Raw genomic sequence first — 23,569 nt, forward strand, 5'->3', positions numbered from 1 at the left:
ACATGTTTGCTTTTGGCCTTTCAGAGTTGCCATCAAACAACTCGAATAACTTCTATTTTTTCCCACTTTGGAGTCAGTAATTTAAAAAAACGGGAGAAAGTGTGTTTCATATGGAAAAGTACAAAGGGACAAGAGCACGAAAAACAAAAATTTATATAACTTTATCATTAAACCAAAAGGAAGAAGAAAATCTGAGTTTCATCTCTACACGTTTTGTGCAAAGAAGTCACAAACATTTTAAAGACTTTCAAACTGGAAATAAGTTATTAACAATTTCATCATTGCTTCAGATTGTTATTATTTTTTTATATTTCAATGACATCAGATTGTTGATTAGATTGTTCCTGGACTTTTTTAACAGATAAATCATTCCCTGTTATCTATTCATCCATTCATTTTCTGTCGCTTATTCGTAGTTGGGTTGAAGAAATAACGTGTAGGAGGTGAAACCCGGTCATGTCTCTCCCCAGGAAGACTCTCCAGCTCCTCCTGGGGGGATCTCAAGGCATTCAAAGGCCAGAGAAGATACATAATCCCTTCAGCGAGTTCTGGGTCTAGCCTGGGGTCTCCTGCCAGTGGGATGTGCCCAGAAAACCCTCCAAGGAGGCGCCCAGGAGGCATCCTAATCAGATGCCCAAACCAGCTCAGCTAACTCCTGGTGGTTAATAATTTATCTGCGTTGGTTGCCATGTCTACTGGACACAGCTGATAATTACAGCACATACAGTGTTGTTGCAAAAAAGTTACGAGCCAAACTTAAAATCTTAAAACTTTTTTTTTCTCCACTGATCCCAGTGGTTTAAACGGCAAAGCTTGAATGAAATTGATTCCATTAGGTTAATAAGTATATTCCATGTCTACATAATGTCTATATCTTACTCTCTGTTCTCATTACTAGTGGCTCATTACATCCTCTAATGGATGTACCTTCCAGCTGTTCATTGTCACTGGTAATTAGACGATGATCTGTACCAAAAAAATGTTAAGATGAATTCTGGGGGCAATGGGTGGTATTAGAGAGGGAGAAGAGTCCATCTTCAAATGCCCTGATTAAGCTGTGAAATGGCTCAGGGGCACTTTGGAAAGATAGGGCTGAGAATCTATTTTCAGATACCAAAAAACAGTTCCGCAGCGCTCTTCATTTTGTGCATGAAAAATATTGCTGCTGCAGTCTATTGCTGTATGGAGGTATATTGAAATCTCTCACTTTCAACCTACACCTCTCGCGTCATTGAATTTTTATCCAATCTCTCCACCGCTATACCATTACAGTTAGATGAGATATTTATGATCTCCAAAACAAAATGGGTCAATTTATCCCTTCTGTAACTCTACCACATCAACTGCCAGTGCAGGCATGTAAACACATTTCTTTCTTGGTCAAAGTCACCAAGAAACTTCTTAAAAAGCAGCTTAGAAATGTCCCAATTTGATCCTTCAGTCACTTCAGACTCTGTAGCGTTCATAAACAGTCCTAATGACATACGGAGTAAACAAGTAGAAACAAACAATCACATTAAGTGGTTGGGACAACATCTTAGAAAAGTAAAATCTTTGCTTGTCATTCTGGACACAGTTGTAATCTCTATAAAAATGAGATATTTTTGCACAGCAGCACAGATGAGGACCAAACTCCAGATATCGATATGTGTTAAGCGTCATGTGGACAACATAATGATAAACACATTTACATCTGCTGTAAAATACCTCCCTCCCATCCTTATCTTGTATGTTTTGAGTGATCATATCTTTTTGTTCTGTCGGGGTAAGGAGATGGGTCGGAATCTCTGGCCCTTCAAATGGTTATTTTTCAAAATATTTCATTGCCACAACAATTATTATGATGTCTAGTGCCTTCTGATGTGTTTATGTTTGGTTTCATTTCCAAAAAATGACACTATATAAAACACTGTAAAGACAGTAAATGTTTTGGCTGGAAAAACATGCCATAAATATATTTTGATTTTTCAATTTATAATTTAAGAAGCTTCATAGAAATACAGATAGATGCTTAGGTGTTAATTAGAAAACACAATTTAATAAAAATTGTTAAAAAGATGGCCTTGTAAATCTAATTCAATTCAGTATTTTCAATTTCTTCAACTATGTGCACCCACAAATAAATTAGGTAATGTGTTTCAGTTTCAACAATTAAGTTTTTTCAGTTTTGTACATCTGGAGTTACCAGGTATTAAACTCTCTCTGAAATAACCTGCATGTATTTTATAACACTATAGGAGTAGTACTATGTGAAAAAAGTGCTGTGGCAGGAGACATCAATAAGAAAAATAATAAAAAGAAATAATAGTGGCCTCTGAGGGAAAATTAGATTATTCTATACTAACACATTTTACAGGTTTTAGAATAAAAAGAACAGCTCATACATCTGTTTTTTTAAAATAAGTGAATCAATTACACACTTTTTTATAAAATGAGGTCATATAACATTTATATTTTAATACTATACAAATTTTATTTTATTCCAGTGAAACCATTAATAATTGTTGTCTCAATACAAAAGTTATCTGTCCATAAAAATCTAAGACAGTTTAATGCCCACGAGCTGTAGAGTTTAATGTGGTGTAGGGAAGCTTTGCTGTTTCCTCGAAGAATCTCAGCAGGAACAATAATTCAGACAGAAACTAAGACAAAGAAGAAACCTAAACCTGAACATTAAACTGAACAACTTCAAAAGTTTGGTCCATATGGAGAAGTTTGGATTAATGGGAAGAGCTGCGACATGAAATCATGGTTGGCATGAGCCGCTGAAAGGCTTGGCTGTAAGACTCTGATTGGACATCACTTGTCAGCTGGTGGCCAAGTATTCGGGTTAATGAGTCACTGATATCCATTCAGAGCAACACAGTAGATCTGGATTTAGGAGAACTTGGACAGAATCGTTTCATCACTTGTTAATCAGACTTATTTATGAACTATTTAATACCAAAGCAGCCCTGCCGGATTTCTTTTTTTGTATGCGACACATTTTTTTTTTCTACTTGATTTAGAACAACACTAGAGGAAGTAAGGGACTGAGCTCAATCAGAACTGATCAGTCTGTTGTGTGACGAGTTTGGACAGCGTCTCTGAAAAGCAAAAATTCAAAGTCAGCTGCACAGAAACGTGGGGCTGCAATCCAGTTTATCCATTTGAACTCACTTTCAAAAAGTTGCCTGATAAGTCATTCAGTGTATTTCCTTTGGTTGAACTTGAGAGAAGCTGCAGTTGTCAAGAAGGAAGAAGAAAAATGCAGCAAAAGGAGTAAATTTAAAACCTTTGATTATTTCTAACTTCAGCGCAGAAAGGCAAAAAGCAATTTAATTGTTATATTTGCACATGCCTTTCAACCACAAACATCCTCCTGGCAGAACCTGGTTTTAAGAGCCACTGTGCCAAATGCAAGTCTGTCAGATGAATTATGGATGATCCCACAGGGCAAACATTGAGCCAAAAAGCTGCTAGACCTGTGGACCTTTATGTGTTGCATCTATAAAAATTCACTTCCATCTAGAACTGACATTGGGTTGTCCTTCATAGCAAGTTAGGGCTGCAGTCATCATACTGCGTTATAATTAGTGTTTCCTAACCATCTCAAAGTCTTGTTTTTCACTTTTTAAACATGTATGCCTTTCCACTCACGGGGAACTAAATACAGGCACTTTGTCACTGTCAGTGGTGCGTTTAAGATATGCACCAGGTGTCCTTGGGCATCAGTGCTGAGACGTATTGGCCACAATAATGTATGATGTTGGAACAAAGTCCACTAGACAAAAACAAGTGGCTGTTGAATAAGTTGCAGGAAGTTGGTCTCTGTGTGAGGGTAACTGTACACCACAGGACTATACAACTACATGACAAGTGTCATTTTTTTTTTTTGTGTGTGTGTGTGCACAAAACAAACAAAACAACCAAAAAAGAAACCAGTTCAGTCATCCATCCATCCATCCATCTTCCCCTTGCCTGTGGTTGGGTTGCAGGGCCAACAGGTTCAGGAGATCCCAGGGGGCAATTCAAGCAGATGCCCGAACCACCTCAACTGGCTCTTTTCAAAGCGGAGGAGCACCTAACATGCATGTTTTAGGATTATGAGAGGAAACAAAAGTACCTGGAGAAAACCCACACATACACAAGGAGAACATGTCATGAGGTCCAATTACAGTAACTTCTCACTCACTCATTTTCTAAACCTACTTTATTCTGCAGGGTCACATAGAGGTAGTGCTTATCATCAACAGGTGAAAGGTGGGTAGATCTTGGACAGGTCAGTCCATCTAGGATGCCAACACAAAGACACACAAGATGGATAACATTCATGCCTAATGATAAACTTAAACCACAAATAATTGTAATATGTATATTTTTGGACTCTGAGAAGAAACAGGAGGGGCTGGAGAAAACCTAGACATGCACAACACTCTGCAGAGGACCCAGCTTAGATTCAAACCTGCAACCTTTTTATTGTGAAGCCACAGTTTTTACCATCATGCAGTTGTAACCTAACCTTACTTGACCGAAAATGTTGGATTCTCTGGCAGCTGTGTCTTTTTTCACCCTGCTTTTGTCACACATCAGTTATTTTCTTGTTACTGGAAGTCTGAGGAAACATCCTTGACTGGAGTGTCTTCAAGTCAGTTTTCAGTCCTTCATTGTGATACAATACATTTCTTTTCAGGCTGATTACTGAAATGATGTCACTGACTCTAAATCAGGCCTGAGTGATCATATCTGAATGTGTCCTGAATCTGGCATCAATGTATTTACAAGTATCATAATCAGAATTATTAGAATCTGTTTAGGATGCATGTTAGTACCAGATGTGAGTGGTCCATGAGGTTTAAAGAAACACTTAGGATTTTCTTGATTCTCTTTGTAGTCTGTACCTGGAAAAATCTCCTTTATTTTCCAGTACTGTAATAAGAGATACAACTGAACCAGTTAAATGTTTTCAGAACGGCCATGCGATTTTATAGTCTAAAGCCTCTGGCCTTTTCTCAAGCTATTAAACTATCAGGGCTAATGGTTGTGAGAAATTAGCAAATTCTCAGAGCGCAATGGGACTCACAATCAGCTGCCCCTTTGCAAACAATACCAAGGCTTTGCAAGTTAAAACATGTTTTCCACTCATGCAAGCTGAAGCCTTGGCTGTTGGCTTGCTCATGCTTTTGATTTTACTAAATTTTCACTCATATCCACAATGACGTGAGTGAATGAGCATAGCATCTGTTAGTAAAATAATTGGTAGGCTCAAAACACGGGACAAAGCCCCTGATTAGTAGCAGTAGGATTAATTCCCTTATTAGTTGCTCTGCATTGGTACTACGTCACAAAGGTTAAACATCTTCTTTTTTTGGATTTGACTCATTACAAATGACTTCCTGTTGAATTCTGTGCCTTCTTGTTGATCTGTCAGGGATGATGTAAGAGAAGTGACGAATAAACTTGAGATTGGCAAAAGAATGAACCAGCCTTGCCCCAACACAGGAACTAAAAAACAATAACCCTTTGCTTTACAAGTAAAAGATAGCAGGTATTGCAGTGAATATTGTGATTTTCAAGGTGATTAAAAAGCCATTAGTGAAATGACTCTCTGAGGAAATTCACAAGGTAGTCATTCACCACCCTGTTAGAAACCAGGAGGGACTCTAAGAAAAAAAAAAGATTGGAAAAAAATGACTGTTATTAGATGAAGATATTATATCAAATTGTCCATGTGAGAAAGCTCCCCCACAATCTTCCGACTATACAAGCCTAATCGCTATCATTTGGAAAGATAGGTGTTCATTTCTTCTGGCATTTTCTCATCAAATGGCAAGATCATGAGAAAGGCTCGTCCTTATTTGCCAGGGAATTTAAAGAAAGACTGAATTAAGAAATACTAATTAAGTCATAAATCTTCCTTCAGTCGTGAACTGTAACAATAAAATGATAAGAAACAAACAAGGTGCTGGAACATTTCAGCACAAGGCTATGTTTTTTTTTATAAACAAAGATGGTTTTCAAGAAAACAAAGCATAAAAAAAACTGTCATCACAGAGTAGAAACTATTACTGAACTCTGGGATGCCATTATTTTGGTGTCATTCAAGAGTGCTCACTGAGTTGTGCACAGAGCATGCTTTTCTAATGTATATTTGTACTCTACATTGACCACAAACCCAGCTTCCATTTCAAATTATAATAATCATGATGTAAATCTATTTCTATTCATGGCTTATTGGCTTCCATCCTTCATTCCAAGCTCCATTATTTTTGGAAGATTGCTTCTTTGTATTTGATGATATGAGTTCACCAGCCAATTTTGTCCGCCCAATTCAACAGAGGGGTGCAAAGTTGGCCCACAAAAATCAAGTGACAGTCACTGCATTCAAATGCAGCAATGATCTTTTCTCTGAAAATCCCAACTTCCAGTTTCAGTTTTCATGTTCTACCAAAAAATGTAGATTTATTTCCTCACTTGAAATGAACTGCACTGCAATTACCCTCCAGACGCTTATGGTATGTTCAGTATTTCTATTCTTATTAGAGCATTGTATTGACTTCCATTCGGTTCCACCAAGCTAACTAAGGTAGCTTAGTGGTCAGTGCCACGTTCTGGTAATCCTGAGGCTGCAGGTTTAAGCCCAGGTTGGATCAGGAAGGCCATCCGGTAATTTGCCAAACTATTCATGCGAGTTCGCTTGCTGTGGTGACCCCTGCAGAAGGGATAGTCTTCCATTCATTTCTGTAGCTTAACTCTGACATTAGTCATTAACAGTACATGTCTAATGCTAACCCTGATCCTAACATGAACACAACTCAAACCTTAACCATAAACCGAACCCCTAACCCAAGATTGTTCCTCTGTATTAGGACTGGGCTTTGGTCCTCATAAGGACTACCGGTTCTGAAAAGACTCAAAACAAACTCTTTATTTAATAATTATTGATCTGATTTTATCAGTGCAAACCCATAAAACACAATGCATCTTGAATTTGTCACCAAACTGCATGTATTTACAATCCATACAAATAGTCTTCGTATTTCTCTTACAACGTGTAAACCTTTTTTCTTTCTCACCATTCCAGAAATTACTTGCATCGAGACCATTTATTTTCATGTGTATTAAAAAATGCAAATTAAAGAGCCCTCTTGAGCCTTTGGTTCAGTGTAAGGAAAAATAGAGCCACTTGGTCCTGCACACACACAGAAATAAAACGTTGTTGCTTTCCACTGATCTTCGGTTGTATGTCTCTGTTTCTGTCACTATTGTCTGCTTGCAAACAATTCGCCTTTTGGTAAATGTTACTTTTTGAAAACCGTGAGTGACTTCAGTAAATTGTCTACATGTTTTTTATGTTAGATGAAGGGTGATGGATGAAGTTTTTTAATGGTTTTCAGATTGTATTTTTGTCACGCTGATGTGACTGAGCTACATGAAGCAGAAATTCATTTTTATAGTCAGGATCTGTTGTGAGGGCTTCACATTACATTATGTATTTGCTCTCTTATGTCTTGCTGGACCATGTCTAATATAAGAGCTGGAAAAATAAGCCCACCAGCTCACTTTACAATGACACTTTACACAAGTTTAGATGAAATTCTACTGTACTGAAATAACCCCTTTGAGTGCTGTAGTTATGCTAAAACTGCGAGGAAGCTTGACTGGTGCTTGAAATTCGGACATATAACAAAATTTAATTTTAGTCTAAACCACAATAATCATAAAGCATGCAAACAGTGTTATAGGGACGGTAACAACAAGAAAATAATCTGCTGGGTTCTCAGTTCCTCACATGATGGTTCTTTGTTCATGCTTAAAGCCAACAACGTGAAACTAGACTTTGTCTTATGATTTAAATATTTTAGGGTTTGCAGAAGGGTGTAGAATTAGTTTTACATACATTTTGACATAAGCTCTTTTCAGACATCAGCTTATTTAAATGTGTATATATAATGAATGGTTTCATTGATATAGTTACAGGATTAATACAGGACTTCAGACGTTAATAAGATGGTTCCTTACTTTTTTTTTTCATATGTGCTTGTGAAAGTGATTGTTAGGCCCATGGTGCAGATAATCTGTGCAAGAGTTTACAGTAAAAGAAGTGGGCTACAGTTTTATTTTACAACATGCCTTACGGCAAATTAAAGTACACATTATTGTGAGAAAATGTGTAAATTATAATTGATTGAACAAGCTGGAAAAAATGTATTTTTTTTCAGTGTTATTCAAAAACTGTTTTGTGAACATTTATTGCCCTCTGCATAAAAGATGGGCAATCATGTATTTGCCTGTGTCTGTATGTTCATGTGTCTTTTTGTTAGCAAAATATTCTATGGGCAGTGGTAAATTTTAATGAAACTTTAAGAAAGTAACCACTGAATGGACACCTACAACTGATTAACTTTGGAGTTAACCTGTTTCAAGATGGATTTTTTTTTTAAATGGGTAAATCAATGAATAGATATAATCGGATAATATAAATTGATAATTAGTGGAATAGGAGAAAAATAAATGTGGATTACTCCTTAATTCTAAGAGTTTCCTTAGCCCATAATTTAAAGGGGCATTGGGTTAAATTTGTCCATTTTGAAATGGAAAACCCCATAAAAAATCAATACCTCATCAACTATTTTGTTATTATTTTATAAAATAACACCTTTTGGACTTAAACATTTTAACAGCCAATACAACACAGTCAGCACGCTGGGATTTCTGTCCCAGTTCCCTCACCGCTGCTGTTTTCCATCTTCATGTTGACATACATGTGCAATGATTCAGCGCAGCTGTTGACAAGAGGGAAGTCAGGTGTTTACTCCTGCCTGCAATCGGCTGTCTCGTTTGACACCGAGTCTTCATGATCCTGTCAACAAGCGCACATATGGCACGGCACATCAAATACCCACATGTGCACAAACTCATTCACATGCACACACGTCACAAGGAGATGGCTCCAACATGGGTTGTTAAAGCTTGTGGCTTGCATCAGTGGGGTAGATCTGTTTGCCATCAGGGCCTTGTCAGTGCTGTCATCTTAATTTTGGACTTGGCAAATCACCAAATTGCACTTGGTGCACCACACACCACTAACACTTTCCTGTTATGTACCATCATCTTCATCGGGGTGGAAAATGGATCAATGGAGGTCATTCCACATTTTTATGCCTTCCCCTCATAATCCGACGAAGAAAAACATTGTTGAAAGAAAACTATCTTCATGTATTTTTTCAAATGATTGCCTGTTATTATAACTGCCAGCCTCGACCTTTTGGTGATGGGTGATAATGTTTTTGCTCATGTCTGTGTGTGCTTGTGTGTTCGTGTGTCTGTCTGTTACCAAAATATCTCATGAACCACTGAATGGACTTTACTGAAACTCATAGTGGATGAACATCTACAACCGATTAATGTTAGGAGTTAATCAAATTCAAGATGGCTGCCACTTCTAAGCCACTTAGCAAACACAAAAATATCTATAACTTTATAATTTTATTGACCTAAAATCTGGTGTGATAGTAGCTGAGGCGGATCCCCAGCTTATACTGTACTACAAATTGCAGAAGAATTTTATATTAAAATTTTGCCACAAACCATTTGGAGTTAACTCTGTCTGTTAGCAAACTACCAATGAACCACTGGATGGATTTTAATGAAATGTTGAAGACATAATCGTGGATGTACATCTACAAGTGACTGTCACAATCAACTGGCCTTAGAATACACAAAATAATTCAGTCAGTTTTACAGATACTTTGCTAAAATCAGATGTGGTAGTCACTGAGAATCATTAGAAACATATTCTCACCAAACCACATGAGATTGCAAACAATGTTATTTTCAAAGTTTGACCAAAATAACTATAAGTCCATCTTTCCTTAACATTGGATCTTTGTAGTCTAAAACATCTGGCATGACAGGCAGCGGGTGATATGCATTTCTTCAAAGAATGCTAGACCTTTAATTTAATTAAGCTTTCCCCTTTGAGATTTATCTCTCCTACTCCAGCCAAAGCCATCGGGGGCCAAAAGCCACTGAAGCCTCTTATTGAAATGACCATGTTATCAGACACAACATCACAAAGACGCAGCTTCAAAAAGAGGATGGTAATAAGTCTTGGTCAAGTGAAGTGCCTTTGTGTTGAACCGCTTAGTGTATGAAGAAGCAATTTTTCTATTACTCTGATGTTTGGGAGATGAAATGGCATCGCAGTGGTGGTCAGCTCTTCAGATTACTGCAGGAAAACGCTGTCAAAAACAGTGCTCGATAAGAGGGAGAGAACACACGTGCACCTTACCAAAATCTGTCAAAAATTATCTGATTATGCAGAATGTTGGATCTGCTTTTATTCTCCATAACTGAGCGAGGCAGAGCAGATACGAGAGCAGGAAATTGGTTGTGACGGAAATTAGTATCCTTCGAAAGTGGAAAACAAGTGATAATCTCTCCAATGGTAATGAATTTCACATAAATAGGGGAAAAAAGTAGACTTAACCCATTTAACCATGATCTGAGTTGAACTTTAAGGCCTTTTCCAAGCCCCTGATGGTGATACAGATTTGTATCTAAATAGGTATATTCACATTTTTATGCTATTTACTTTGAAACTGGTGCCTTTAAGATTTTTTTTCCCATATCTGTCAGCCTGTCTTTTACCAATACACTCACAGTTCAACCCCTCTTAATGCGTTCTGATTCAGAATATGTTCTAATCTCAAACCACTATCTTCAAAAGGCCATATGCCATGCCTCTCTTTTGGGGCTGTCTATGATTGCCTCCTAGTAAGCTCTTTCTAGGGAGCTCTGTGGGGATTGCTCTGTTTGATCTATGCTACCTGAACTACAATAGAGATGCATAGAAGGATCTCTTCTCTCTGATCTCTTCTCAATGCCAGCAGCACACTCTGTCTCCAAGTGGGCTGAGCTAATGCTTTGAGAAATACAACCTTGTTTTATAGCTGCTCTGTTCCAGCTATTTCAGCTCCAATAGTTCAATGAACCTAATCCAACTGGAGCTTTGTGATATCTGTGGTCGCAGCTAAAACCAAGGAAGGATTCTTATTGGCTCAGGACACTGACAATAAGAAAACCTACCTCATGATGGAACAGAAGTCTCTGCTTTTTCTTTAGTAATTCTAGAGTGTATTTCTTTCTCTTATCTATTTATATATTTGGATTAATCACTACAACCTGTAGGATTCAGCAGCATTAAGTCATTTTGGGTCCAGAAGCTCTTTTATTCATTTTAGGCAGGTTCAGAGAAGAAATATCTGCTTCCGATTGCATCACATGTAGTTATCACCCACCAATTAACTTTCAAGCCATCTTGAACCCAATTCAAGATGGCTGCCACAGCCAACTGACCTTAGAAAACTCAATGGTTGTAATTCAATCAGTTTTATAAAAATTGACATAACATTTTGTGTGGTAGTAGCTGAAACTAACAAAGCTAACCTAATTAAAGTACCAACAAAAAAAGGGTATAAACAAAGAAAAAACAGAAGAATTAGACAAAAACTACTGATTAGATAAGTGCATCTTAGATAAACTGATAAAGTAATCTAATTGAGTTGGCTATTAAAATGCAAAGCCATATGCTTGAACAGCTGAGCCTCTTATCAACCTCCAGTTTATTTATCCCATAAAGCTGGTCGACACTTAAGAGCTGCTGCTCTAATTGAAGGTGTGAAGATCAATAATTAAAGAACAAAGCTCCTTAACACTCTAATTCATTCCACTTTCATACAGTTGGTTTACCTTTTAACCTATTAAAGTCACACAATGAAATTAAAATAGATGTTTAATTTAAACTTAAAGCATTTGAGGGCTTTAAGTGCAACAAGCTTTGGGTCCAAGCAATGTTGAGGAGGTCTACTTCAGGAAGATCTAAGGATGATCTAATTTGTGGAATTTTGAATCCAAGACAAATTATAGAAAACATTTCTTAGTATTTTGAAATTCATTTAAACACAGAATACAGTCAGGTCATGTAGTCATAAATCAAACACAATGTGTGGTCAGGATGGGAAAAGCAAAGTGTTTTTGAGCACAAGAGCAATAGAGACCAGGGTCTATCATATCAGACGGGACCCAAGATGCAGGCTGCGTAAAGATACCCCTGAGACAGTCCAGCACATAATATAAGAATGTAAGATGCAGGCAGGCAAAGCATGCATGGAACGCCATAATAGTGTACAGGAACATCTGTACCGAGTATGGGCTGGAAGTCCCACAGTCACAGTGGGAAACTCCACCAAATGTGGTGGAGAATGGCAGGGCTAAGATACTTCCAGATCCAGACTGACAAACAGGTGACGGCTAACCAACCGGACATTGTGATGATAGATAAGATACAGAAGAAGGCAGTGGTGACAGATGTAGCAGTCCCAAGTGACTGTAACATCAGGAAGAAGGAGCACGAGAAGCTGGACAAACATCAAGGGGTGAAAGATGAAATAGAGATGTTGTGGAAAGTTAAGGCCTCAGTGGTACCAGTGGTCATCGGAGCACTCGGTGCTGGAAGACTGGAAGAGTGGCTCTAACAGATCCCAGGAACAACCTCAGAGATCTCTGTCCAGAAGAGCGCAGTCCTAGGAACAGCTAAGATACTGAAGAGAACCCTCAAGCTCTAGTAGAGTAGGCCTCTAGTAGAGAACACGAGCTTGAAGTGAAAGTGGAACTGCTCATGTGGAACAAATAAAGCCAGATGGAACTTTTGAAATACATTCTGCACTCTGTGACACCTTTTAAGGCCTTTTTGTGTTGAAAAAAGGCAGTTTTAGCCAATCAGTAGTTTGTAGACTTTTTTTTTCGTTTGTTTTGTTCATATAACATAAGCCATATGTTTAAAGTGGGTGAAAAGCTTGAGCTGATGGCAGCATATGTTTCTCAAAAACCTGTAAACTGTTTTCCTTAACTTTGCCAACTTTGTTGATCTTATATACTGTAGGTTCAGCCCCAGTGTAGGCGGTGCTGCCTTGATCTTGTTTATAAATGTTTCATTCTTTGCACTGGAGAGTTTTAACTTGCTGTGTTTTGGATGAAGTTAGGAGCTGAACATGTAATCAGGTTCAACCTCATACTATATGCCATGTGTTATGGCAACTATAGAAGCAAGCTGATACTGCGTTATTGGGAAAATGCAAACTATGACAGAAAAAGGCTACAATTCAGTTAATTTTACAGATAAAACAAAACATTTTTAGCTTGCCCATAATATAATTTATAAGGTTTGACCAAAACAGACAGAACTCTGCTCCATCTCATGACAAGATGATCTTAGTTTAAAACTTTTGCATAAAAGGCAGCGGGTGATATGCATTACAGAAATGCTTGGTCTTTATTTCCATCCATCCATTTTCTTTACCCGCTTCTCCATTCCGAGTCACAGGGAGCTGATGCCTATCTCCAGCAGTCACTGTGCGAGAGGTGGGGCACACCCTGGACAGGTCGCAAGTCCATCACAGGGACGCATTGAGACAAACGAGACAAACAACCATTCATTCTCTCACTCACACCTAGGGACAATTTAGAGGTACCATTTAACCTAACATGTTATGTTTTTGGTCAGTGGGAGAAAAACGGAGTCCAGAGAACACAGAGAGAGCATGTAAACTCCACCCAGATATGGGCCGGGAAGCGATCCTCCATCCTTCTTGCTGGGAGACGACAGCTCTAACCTTGGTCTTTATCTGAAAATTTAAATTATTGTGCCTCAGTTTGTAGATTGGATTTTTAGCCGTCACCTGCAGAAATGAAAGCTCCAATTGATGCTATCTATAATTTATGGGCACACTAATTTGCCTGCTTTGGTAAATCTGACCAACATTTTACATTTTAACAATACAATCCATTGTTAAAATGGTAATTATCTATGTAGCGGGTGTACGTGTATTTCTGTGAAAATACATAAGTAGACGGTGTCCAACAGTTATAGGTCAAAATAGGTTAAAAGAAACTAAACCACAAAGGTACAATACATTTAAACCAAAAATAAGATGCTGTTTAGAGAAACTGCAGTGTTTGATGATTGTTCTTTGCATGTTTGTCCTTGTTTCAACATATCACAAGTATGAGAGGCATTTAATCTGATACAGAACTCCTCCACCATTCTTCTTTGTATCAAACAGATTACTTCCAAACGCTAATCTGGTCCCCCAGCAGCAGTATTTTGAATGAATCTTGAATAGAAGTTCAATTGAGGGCAAAACATAGAGAAGTTCATGATCTTTCTTAGAAAGAAAAGTGCCCTTTAACCCATAACCAATATCCGTGGCAAGAGAAAACGTATATCTTGTTCACGATTCTTAAATGTGTATATATTGACTTATTGAAGTGGTCCTTGATCCCAAGGCAGTGAAGTGTGAAGCTTTCCGTCAGTAGATTACAAGAAGAACTAGGGCTTCATATCTCCGCCGAGGCCTGGAGGGGCTCAATGGTTATCTGTCCTTTTCTCATTAAGTGGGAGATGAAAGTGGAGGCTTGTCTTCGGTCATGCATCCCTTAGAGAAAACCTGCAGTGGGGCATTAATAAAGTCCTAAAGTCTGAAGGGAATCACTCTGGTGCTATCTCTTATGGCCAAAAATTAGTCATTTTTCAGAGAGCTGTTCACAGAGGCTGCCGCTTCCACTTGTGTCTTTTTCCATTTCCTTGAGTTTATGCCAAACCCTAAATCAAATAAGAATATCGTGCTCTCAAAAACCTTGGAACTGATGTGTAACTGATAAAGAATGAATGAGTCATAGTTTGCTTCTTGGAAAGGGAAAGAAAATAATAATAATAAAAAAAGATCATAAGTTAAATTTTTGGTACCTCTTCCTGTAGAATATTTTCTCTCGTGTCGTTAAAACGACACATTAGGAGTAATGTGATGGAATGGCTATATATTGCAAAAATAGTAAATGCAAAAAGGCAGGAAGCTGCTATAAAGTGAGTCACTCAGTTTGAGCGTTATGGGTCTCAATCAAGAGCTCAGAGAGTGTATGTGAAAATGCAAATGAGGATTATTTTATAGTAAAAAAATACTGTGAATATTCATCTTTTTACTCATGTTTTCTTGTGTACCCTTGTCTGCTCAGACATGTAAGATGAAACTCAAAGAAGATTGAAATAATTGCCAATTTCCTACATTTCCTTCTTCTGACTTGTTTCACTCGTTGTCTTCTTCCTATACATTCAACCTAATCAGAGAAAAACTTTTTTTTTATGAAGGCTAAAATGAAGACAGAATTAGATGCATTTTTTGTTTTAGAACATTTAAATTAAATTCTAAACTTGTATGAGAACTGTCAGCTCTATTTCCTGCAGCTGCGTGATGTTTTTGTCTGCGTCTTTTAGCAAAATATCCCATGAACACCTGCACAGATTTTAATGAAACCTTCAGGAAATAATCATTCAACATACCTCTACAGCTGATTACAATTTTGAGCTAACTCCATTCAAGATGGCCACCACAGCCAAATTACCTTCGGATTCAAAATAAATGATATAATTCAATCAATTTGATAGATACGGTGGTAAAATTGGGTGTGGATGTAGCTGAGAATATTTCACAACAAATACTCCAAGTGCTACGTATTACACAAGATGTTTGCGTAAAACTTTAGCAATAACTGTTGGTGTCAACTCTGTCTGTTAGCAAAATATCCCATGAACCACTGGACGGATTTCAATAAAACTTTCGCAAAGTAAACATTGGTTGTACATCTACAACTGCTTAACTTTTAGAGTCAACCCAAGTCAAGATGGCTACTGCATTAGCCAACACATAAAAATGTAAAATCAGTCAGATTTACAGACACTGAACTAAGGTTTGAGGTGGTAGTAGCTGAGTATCATCCTCAACACATACTCAGAGCACAATACATTCTGCAGAGTTTTTGCTTAAAACTTTATTGTTAACATTTGAAAATATACATTACATGTTGCAATATTACATGAGATTATGCAGTACATTATTTTCAAAGTTTTAGCAAAACTACAACTCTTATTTTTCTACTTAAAATGATCTTAGTCTAAAACTGTGACATACTAGGCATTTATTGCTCACTGTTTTAGTGATTTAAACGATTTAAATCAATTTAAATCTTGTACCTAACTGATTTAAGGTGTTTCAGTTCAGTCATTTTTTACTGCAGAAGTACAACCCTCTGCCTAATTGTGGCTTTAAAGAAAAGACTGCAAAAGGTTTTGTACAGAGAGAGAAAAAAAGTCTGATTTCTAAAAGTGCAGACTATCAAATATTTAAAGAGAGTTCATTCACTTGTGCTTTGTTGATTCTTTGCCACTTATTCTCCAAGTCCCCAGTCTGAGCTGCTTTACCTGAATCAAGCAATTGGCATTCACCAACTATTCATGCAGAAAATGGCAAAGTATTCAAGTTAACTTGAACATTTTTTTTTTCATTTGTAACAAAATGATTTCTTTTCTTTTTTGAGAATGTGTGAGTAAGAGTTTAAAAGTAAAAGCCACAAACCCTCGGGTCCTTTTTTCACTGGGGCACATGCAGTATTGATCCAGTGGTTTGTTAGTTTGAACAAGCTGGATTTCTGTGACAGTTTTATATAATGATTTCCATCCATCCATCCATCCATCCATCCATCCATCCATCCATCCATCCATCCATCCATCCATCCATCCATCCATCCATCCATCCATCCATCCATCGCTCGCATATCTGGGGTCGGGAGACCCAGACTTCCCTCCCCCCAGCCACTTGGGCCAGCTCCTCCGGGAGAATCCCAAGGCGTTCCCAGGCCAGCCAAGGAACATAGTCCCTCCAGCGTGTCCTGGGTCTTCCTCTGGGCCTCCTCCTGGTTGGATGTGCCCAGAAAACCTCACCAGGGAGGTGATAATAATGATAATTTAGGAATAATTGCAATTATCAGTTTTAATCATTTAATTTTAAAAACAAACTAAAATGAGGTTAAAAAGCAGGCTGACTGGGTTTGTAAAGCCTCGTATCGTGCATTACCGTACACATGCAGGCTGCCAGTTTGTCAGCACATGCTGAGCAGCGCAGCGTGAATCGCACACAGGGAGTATTTAACTCGAACACGAACTGAAGTGAAGCTGTCTGAAGCCCTTTTGTGCACACGGTCCGTGGTGGTGGTGCGCAGCTCTGTTTGTTGATAGCAGCAACAAAAGACAAAAACACAACAGCTAAAGTCATGATTGAACTTGTTTGTAGACTTGTCAGATAAAGTTACTGATGCACTTTAGCTTAATAAAAATGTGTTTCTTGTTGGGTGAATGCTGACTCAGCAGTTCCTGTTCATAGTTTCTTCCAAACGTTTTTTGCAGTGAAATTATTTCCACATTTCCACAATTTTAATCATTTATAAATCAAGACCTTCAGATCAGTCTGCTTGGACTTTTAGTATTTATAATTCTTATACTTTTTGAACTGTATTTACAAAAAAATCCCCCTTAGAAATACATTAAGATCTCTTCAATTCCATCAAGAACATTCTCCACACTTTCTCTGTTTTGTCTCCTTGTGTTCCTTGTAGCTTTGAGCTACTGTCTTGCTAATTTCAGCTTTTAGCTTTGGTTTCACTTCATTGAACCTTTAGCTACCATTTTGCTCCTTGTAGCTTTTAGCTTCCATTTCCCTAGTTTTTCCACTAGTTTGCTAATTTTAGCTTTTAGCTACTGTTTTGCTGGCTTCAGGTTTTAGTTAAGGTTCTATTAATTTTAGCTTCCATTGCAGTTTCTGCTCATTTTTGTACTTATTGTTTACCTATTTTAGTTTTTTTTTTTTTTTCTATGGTTTTTCCACTTTTATCCTTTAGCAACTGTTTTGCTTATTTTTGCTTTTGGCTACTGTTCAGATAAATTATTCTTCAGCAGTCAGCCAACACGCTCTAGTTTCAGTAAGTTCTTTTAGTAACCAAGAAAATGGATAAGCAGTTGAACTAATGGCTCTAACGCTCACTGTTTATTATGAGTGTGAAAACACTTTCCATAAACATTAATTTCCCTTTTCTACATTTTTCCCAGCAGCAGCTGAATGGCAGCAGCAGGAATCGGAGGCTTGTTAGTAAGAGGGGGTAACGTAACTTACTGTATTGTACATTTCATATGTGGCCTTTATGCTGAAAGGATTGATTTGAGTAATTGAGGGCTCGTACTTGTCGCAGTGCTCCTGGCTTCTAGTCCTTCTCATTTGATGTCCTCTCTGCTAATGGATATTAATAAAGTGGAGATAACAGCAGAAGAATTATTGAAAACTGCATCTGCCACTCAAAAGATAAGTAAAGCCACTTCTTATCTTCAAAAAAACAACAACAAATCAAAAGCCTTTTTTTTTCTGACAGTGAGCCACAGGTACAGTGTCTTAATATGACACAGTCTGAATGTGTGGTCAATATTTGGGCCAAATGTGGAAAATGAGCCTTTTATTTTTTTTGCAGAACCTCTAATTAAGAAGATGTTTCTGTTTTCCTCTAAGTGTGCTCTCAGTGCAACACAAGCCGATTAAGACTCAACTGAACACGAGATAATGGCCACTATTAAACATGAAGGAGAGCGCTGCATGGTAAACAGTGAAGTAACGGGCGGGAGGACACAGATCTCCAGAAGTGTGGACGCTAATAATCTAATCTATGATATGGCCAAAGTTGGGCATGGAAAGTAAAACAGTTTCTTAATTTTTTTTATAAAAATTTAGAATAAATGGAGTACAACCAGTGTCTTCTTGATCTGTTTTCATGAACTGAATTTTGAATATAATAAAATTCTTATAAAAACTATACTTATGTTTGTTTTCGTTGCATTTATCAGGCAGCATAATGAGTGAAAAGTAGCAACATTAAATATGGCACTTTAGACTACACATTAACCAGCAGATACTGATTTAGCAAAAGAGACAATGTCCAATTAAACAAACAAGCAACAAAAACATGAAGAAAATATGTTTTAATTTTCTTGTAAAGGTCTCTGGCTGTGCTATAATGTTCATGTGCAGCTCAGAGCCAAAGCTGCTGCTCTGAAGGAAGGTAAAGAAAAGAAGCGCTCCCAAGGATGTTCTGGGAACAATCCTTGAAGAGGTTTATCTTTTAGTTGGTTAATTTAATGCTATCAGTTCTTTTAATGTATGAAGAAATTAAAACGGGTGACCAGCTGTAGGCTACTGGTTGTAAAGAGGAAAGGTTGTATCGCTTTATAAATGTAGTGCTAATCACCAAGAATTACCTTGCTTGCACACTAAATCCTGCTGAGAAATAGGTACAATTTCATCACTGAGTTGTAGCTCTAATTTAACCCACAGCTAAAGTTAGCCTGACTTTCACCCATGCAGTTAGGTTCTTCTAACTTCATTTATACAGTATATTCCACACAAATAACTGGAAATGTCGAAAACACACACCCAGTCTGTAACACCCCGTTTACACCTGGTGTTAAAATCCAGATAGCACACATTTTATGGTGTGAACGGCCTCAAACTAACCTTCAGAGGTGATCCGAACCGCTTTTATCTGCATATGTTCAGTAGTCTGAAAGCAACCTGTCCAGAGCTTTACTGTTGGACTTACTACTAAATCGACTTAACCCCACACACGCAGCAAAGTGCACGTCTTGGGGTAAAAGAAAAAAAAAAATCTGCTTCAGCTACTAGCTGATTAAAGATAATTAAACAGCCATAATTGGGAATATTTTGAAGCTAGAGCTTTCCTTTTGGCTAAAAGTTTTCATGAACTGTTTCAGAATCCTTCTCATTAAAAATGTCTGTAATGATTTTATCATCAGACTGTTGGACACAGTGAGGTGAGTTTCTCTATGTGGGGTTTTGGGGTTTTTGCTTACTGTTTTCATGTTCGCTGTTTGTGTTCAGTTATCCTTGTCTTAGTTCAGTTCTTGTTTCTCGTGCCTTTGGATTCTCTCACCAATCACTCCTCCTCAGTTACTCTCTTGTCTCTCTGCCACGCCCATCTTCACCTGTCAACAATTTGTATCACTCACCTGTTCCCACTTACCTCGTTATCTTCAGTGTTTAAAACCCGGTCACTTTCTCCACCACTCTGTTGGTTCACTGTTCTGTGTGTTTCTAGTCCCGTCCTGGTTGTTCTGTTCCCACCTGTGTTTTGTCCTTGCTGCTTCATCAGCTTTTGTTTTGTTTATCTTTTAGTTAAATAAATAGCTTTCTTTAATTATGAGTCTGCGCTCTGGGTTCGCCTCCGTTGTCTCCACCGATCCCGACACTCTACAGCTTGTTTGTTCTGACCCACTGTGGTCACTTTAAGCCATAAGACACAACCCACTGTATAACATTTTGATGAACTCATTTAATCACCAGGTGTGAACGCACTCAGCCAAAGCTGCCCACTTGCAATTAAAAATCCCAAGACATGTATATAATGACGGGTATGAACAGGGCCTAAGTCATGTTAAAACCCCAGAGAGCACCACCTGAGATTTGAACAAGTTTAAAAAGTTGATTTATGATCTGAACATTCAGATTTTTTTTCCCAGCCTATTTTCAGTCACTGAGATTATGCTTATAACATCACTGCTTAAAAATAAAATACATAAAAATAACTTGGGGGGGATAAAACCCACTTCAAATTTATACCCATAATCTACACAGTAGGAAAACTGAGTCGTTAAAAGTGATGATCCAAAACAAATCCACAACTATGAATTCTTGAAACCCCTCAGCTAACTTTTTTTTTTTAACGAGCTGTGAACAAAAAAGCCTCAGGAGTCAGCTGGACTGATCAAAACCAAATTGGAGCAATGAAACAAGTAACACAGTAATGAGTAATGTGCCTCAGCGAAGCTCCTTGGTGCACACTCATTGAAGCCGACATTCACCATTTTAGGTAAATGGTTGTGATTGGCTTGTCTTGTGCAAATCTGTTTAAATTGCCAAAGTAGAAACATAAGCTCTCAATTAGGTTGGTTTCCCAGGCTTGCGGATATGTTGAGTTGAGCAGCAAATCAAAGCGTTTTGCTTTCAGATTCCTCAGGAAAAAAAGAAAAAAAAAAAGCTGTCGTGACACTTTAGTTCAGAAACAGCAGCTCTAATGGTGGGTGAGGTTTTACTTGGCTTAACAGCAATTATTTGGTGAAATACTGATATGATGGTGAAATGCTTGGTTTGTTATGTCGGGTGGACTAAAATTAAAGCCTACATGCATGAAAAGAAATTAATAAGAAAAGTATGGCTGGTGGTTTGCTGAAACTAAAGGGATTTCACAATCCAAAGACAAGTTTTACATCAGTACACGTCTTAAACATCCTAATGCTTCTTTAGGGAACATCTGGTCTAATTGCTCTGCTTTTACTGCCTTGCAATTTGACAATAAGAGCATAAAATACAGGCTAAATTACCCAACTTGCATTTGTATTTGGAGATTTTTTTTGCTGAAATGCCAAAGCGCAAGTTTAGATTCTTGTTTAAATATAGTTTTTTTCAAACTCACAACCCCTGCAGGGATTCATGCTGCTGGTTTCATGCTTTTAGTTTCCTGTTATGTTTTAGGACTCAAACCACTTCTGCCTACTTTAGTATTTTAACCAGTCATATATCAAAATGTTTCATCAGGAATCATTTTCCATAGAAATACATTAAAATCTCTTCAGTTTCTTCAAAACACAGTTCTCTTCCCAATTTACTCCAGCTTCCATGTTTTTTTTTAAAGCTATTTTTAACTTGTAGTCATCTTTCTGCCACTTTTTGTTCTTAACAACCATTTCAGTTTTGGCTTTGTTACTTTTAGGTACCATTTTAACAATTCACTTTCAGCTTCTTTAACAAATTTCTTAACGTTCATTTTGCATTTTTGCAGGTTTCCTATTATGAACGATGTCCTTGGATTTCTGGAAGGAACGCATATCTTCTCCAAAGTTTTGGACTAAAATAATTTTATGTAACCAAACAAAATGAGCACGTTTTTGTTATTTTCAAAAACCATTTTTTCGCGATGCTTTTAATAGATGGAACAAATTGTATTCTGTTGAGATTGTGGCGTTTCTATAAACGAACCTGACTTGTTATGAATCAGGCTCAAACCAGCAGCAGAAGGTTTTCCATGACACTTCCAGAAGGGCAACACCCCACAGCATGTCAGAGATATTTATAACACAAAATACAATTAAAATTAAACACTGTAACTACAAGTGATTTTATGTTAATTGTTTTTAAAGATGTCACATCTTGTTGTTTTAATATATTCTTTATAATTAGTGAACCTGGTTCAAAAATAAAGTATTTAAAAAAAAATGTCATGGATGTGATACGCATAAAGTATGCAACATCTCACATCATTTATCTTGATTCAGACATTCATACATTTTTCACCAAGATCTTTAATTGATGATGACTGTGTGAAGTCTTTCATTTGCATCTTAAAAGTTGAGCTAAAGGCTTGAATCTGTGGTGGTCAGTCCATGTATGAAAAGGATCATTTTGGAATCCCTTTATCATGATTTTGGCCAAAGGAATCAAATCACTGTCAACGTATCAGTGATGGGTAAATAAGCATTTCACACAACTGTTTAACACATAGGATTATTAGTGCATTCCTTGTTGCAGACAAAATTTAAAGCACTGTTCTTCTTCATCTTCTTCTTCTTTTTTTGGGGGCTGTTTCCTTTTCAGGGATCTCCACAGAGAGTTGTCCTCCTCCATCTAAAGCTGTCTTCTGCGTCCTCTGTCTTCACCCTAAGTACCTCCATGTCCTCTCTAACAACTAATATCTCCTTGTCTTTTTATTGAAAATAAAGTTCTTTATTGCTTTTTTACAGCTATGATTATTTTTCAGATGTATTGGTTTTTTTTGCTAACTATATATATATATATATATATATATATATATATATATATATATATATATATATATAATGTATTCTATGCAAACAATAGAAAAACAAGTTATAGTCTAGATTTCAGCTTTTATGACCCCTGAAATCAGTATGGTGTCTTCTCAGAACTGCCCTGACTGTGCTTGGTTAGATAAAGCCTCCCTGGGATTCACAAATCAAAAACATGAATCTAAGGTAAAAATATGCAGCTTTTCTTTTTCATTTTTTCCTTCATTTTGACAGACTTCGAACAAAGCATACGAGTCATGCACTTTGCTTTTGTTTTCTCTTCCTCCTGTCCTGTTTTTCCTCACTTTCTTCTCTGTGTCCTTTCCAATTCACTGATTAAATGACTAAAAACCTCCTCTGCAGGAACTTTACCAAAAGCAAATGCAATTTATTCTTTGTGGCAAAACAGATAATGATGTGAAAAACTGTTGCAAAAAATATTGTAAATATTGAAAACTGTCAAAGGTTTTCTAAAATCATCCCAAACTGTAATCATATAAAGACTCAACCTTTACTGTTTAAAAAAACAAAACAAATATCTGGTTATCAGTTACAAAACACATCCTTTTTGCATTAGTAAGGGAAATCTAATGAGAAGTAAATTACAGTACAATATAATATAGCCTACCTACAGGTGCTGGTCATAAAATTAGAATATCATGAAAAAGTAGATTGATTTCAGTAATTCCATTTAAAAAGTGAAACTTGTATATTATATTCATACATTACATACAAACTCATATATTTCAAATGTTTATTTCGTTTAATTTTGATAAT

This window comes from Kryptolebias marmoratus, linkage group LG17, assembly GCF_001649575.2.
Source record: "Kryptolebias marmoratus isolate JLee-2015 linkage group LG17, ASM164957v2, whole genome shotgun sequence".
In the NCBI taxonomy this organism is placed as follows: Eukaryota; Metazoa; Chordata; class Actinopteri; order Cyprinodontiformes; family Rivulidae; genus Kryptolebias; species Kryptolebias marmoratus.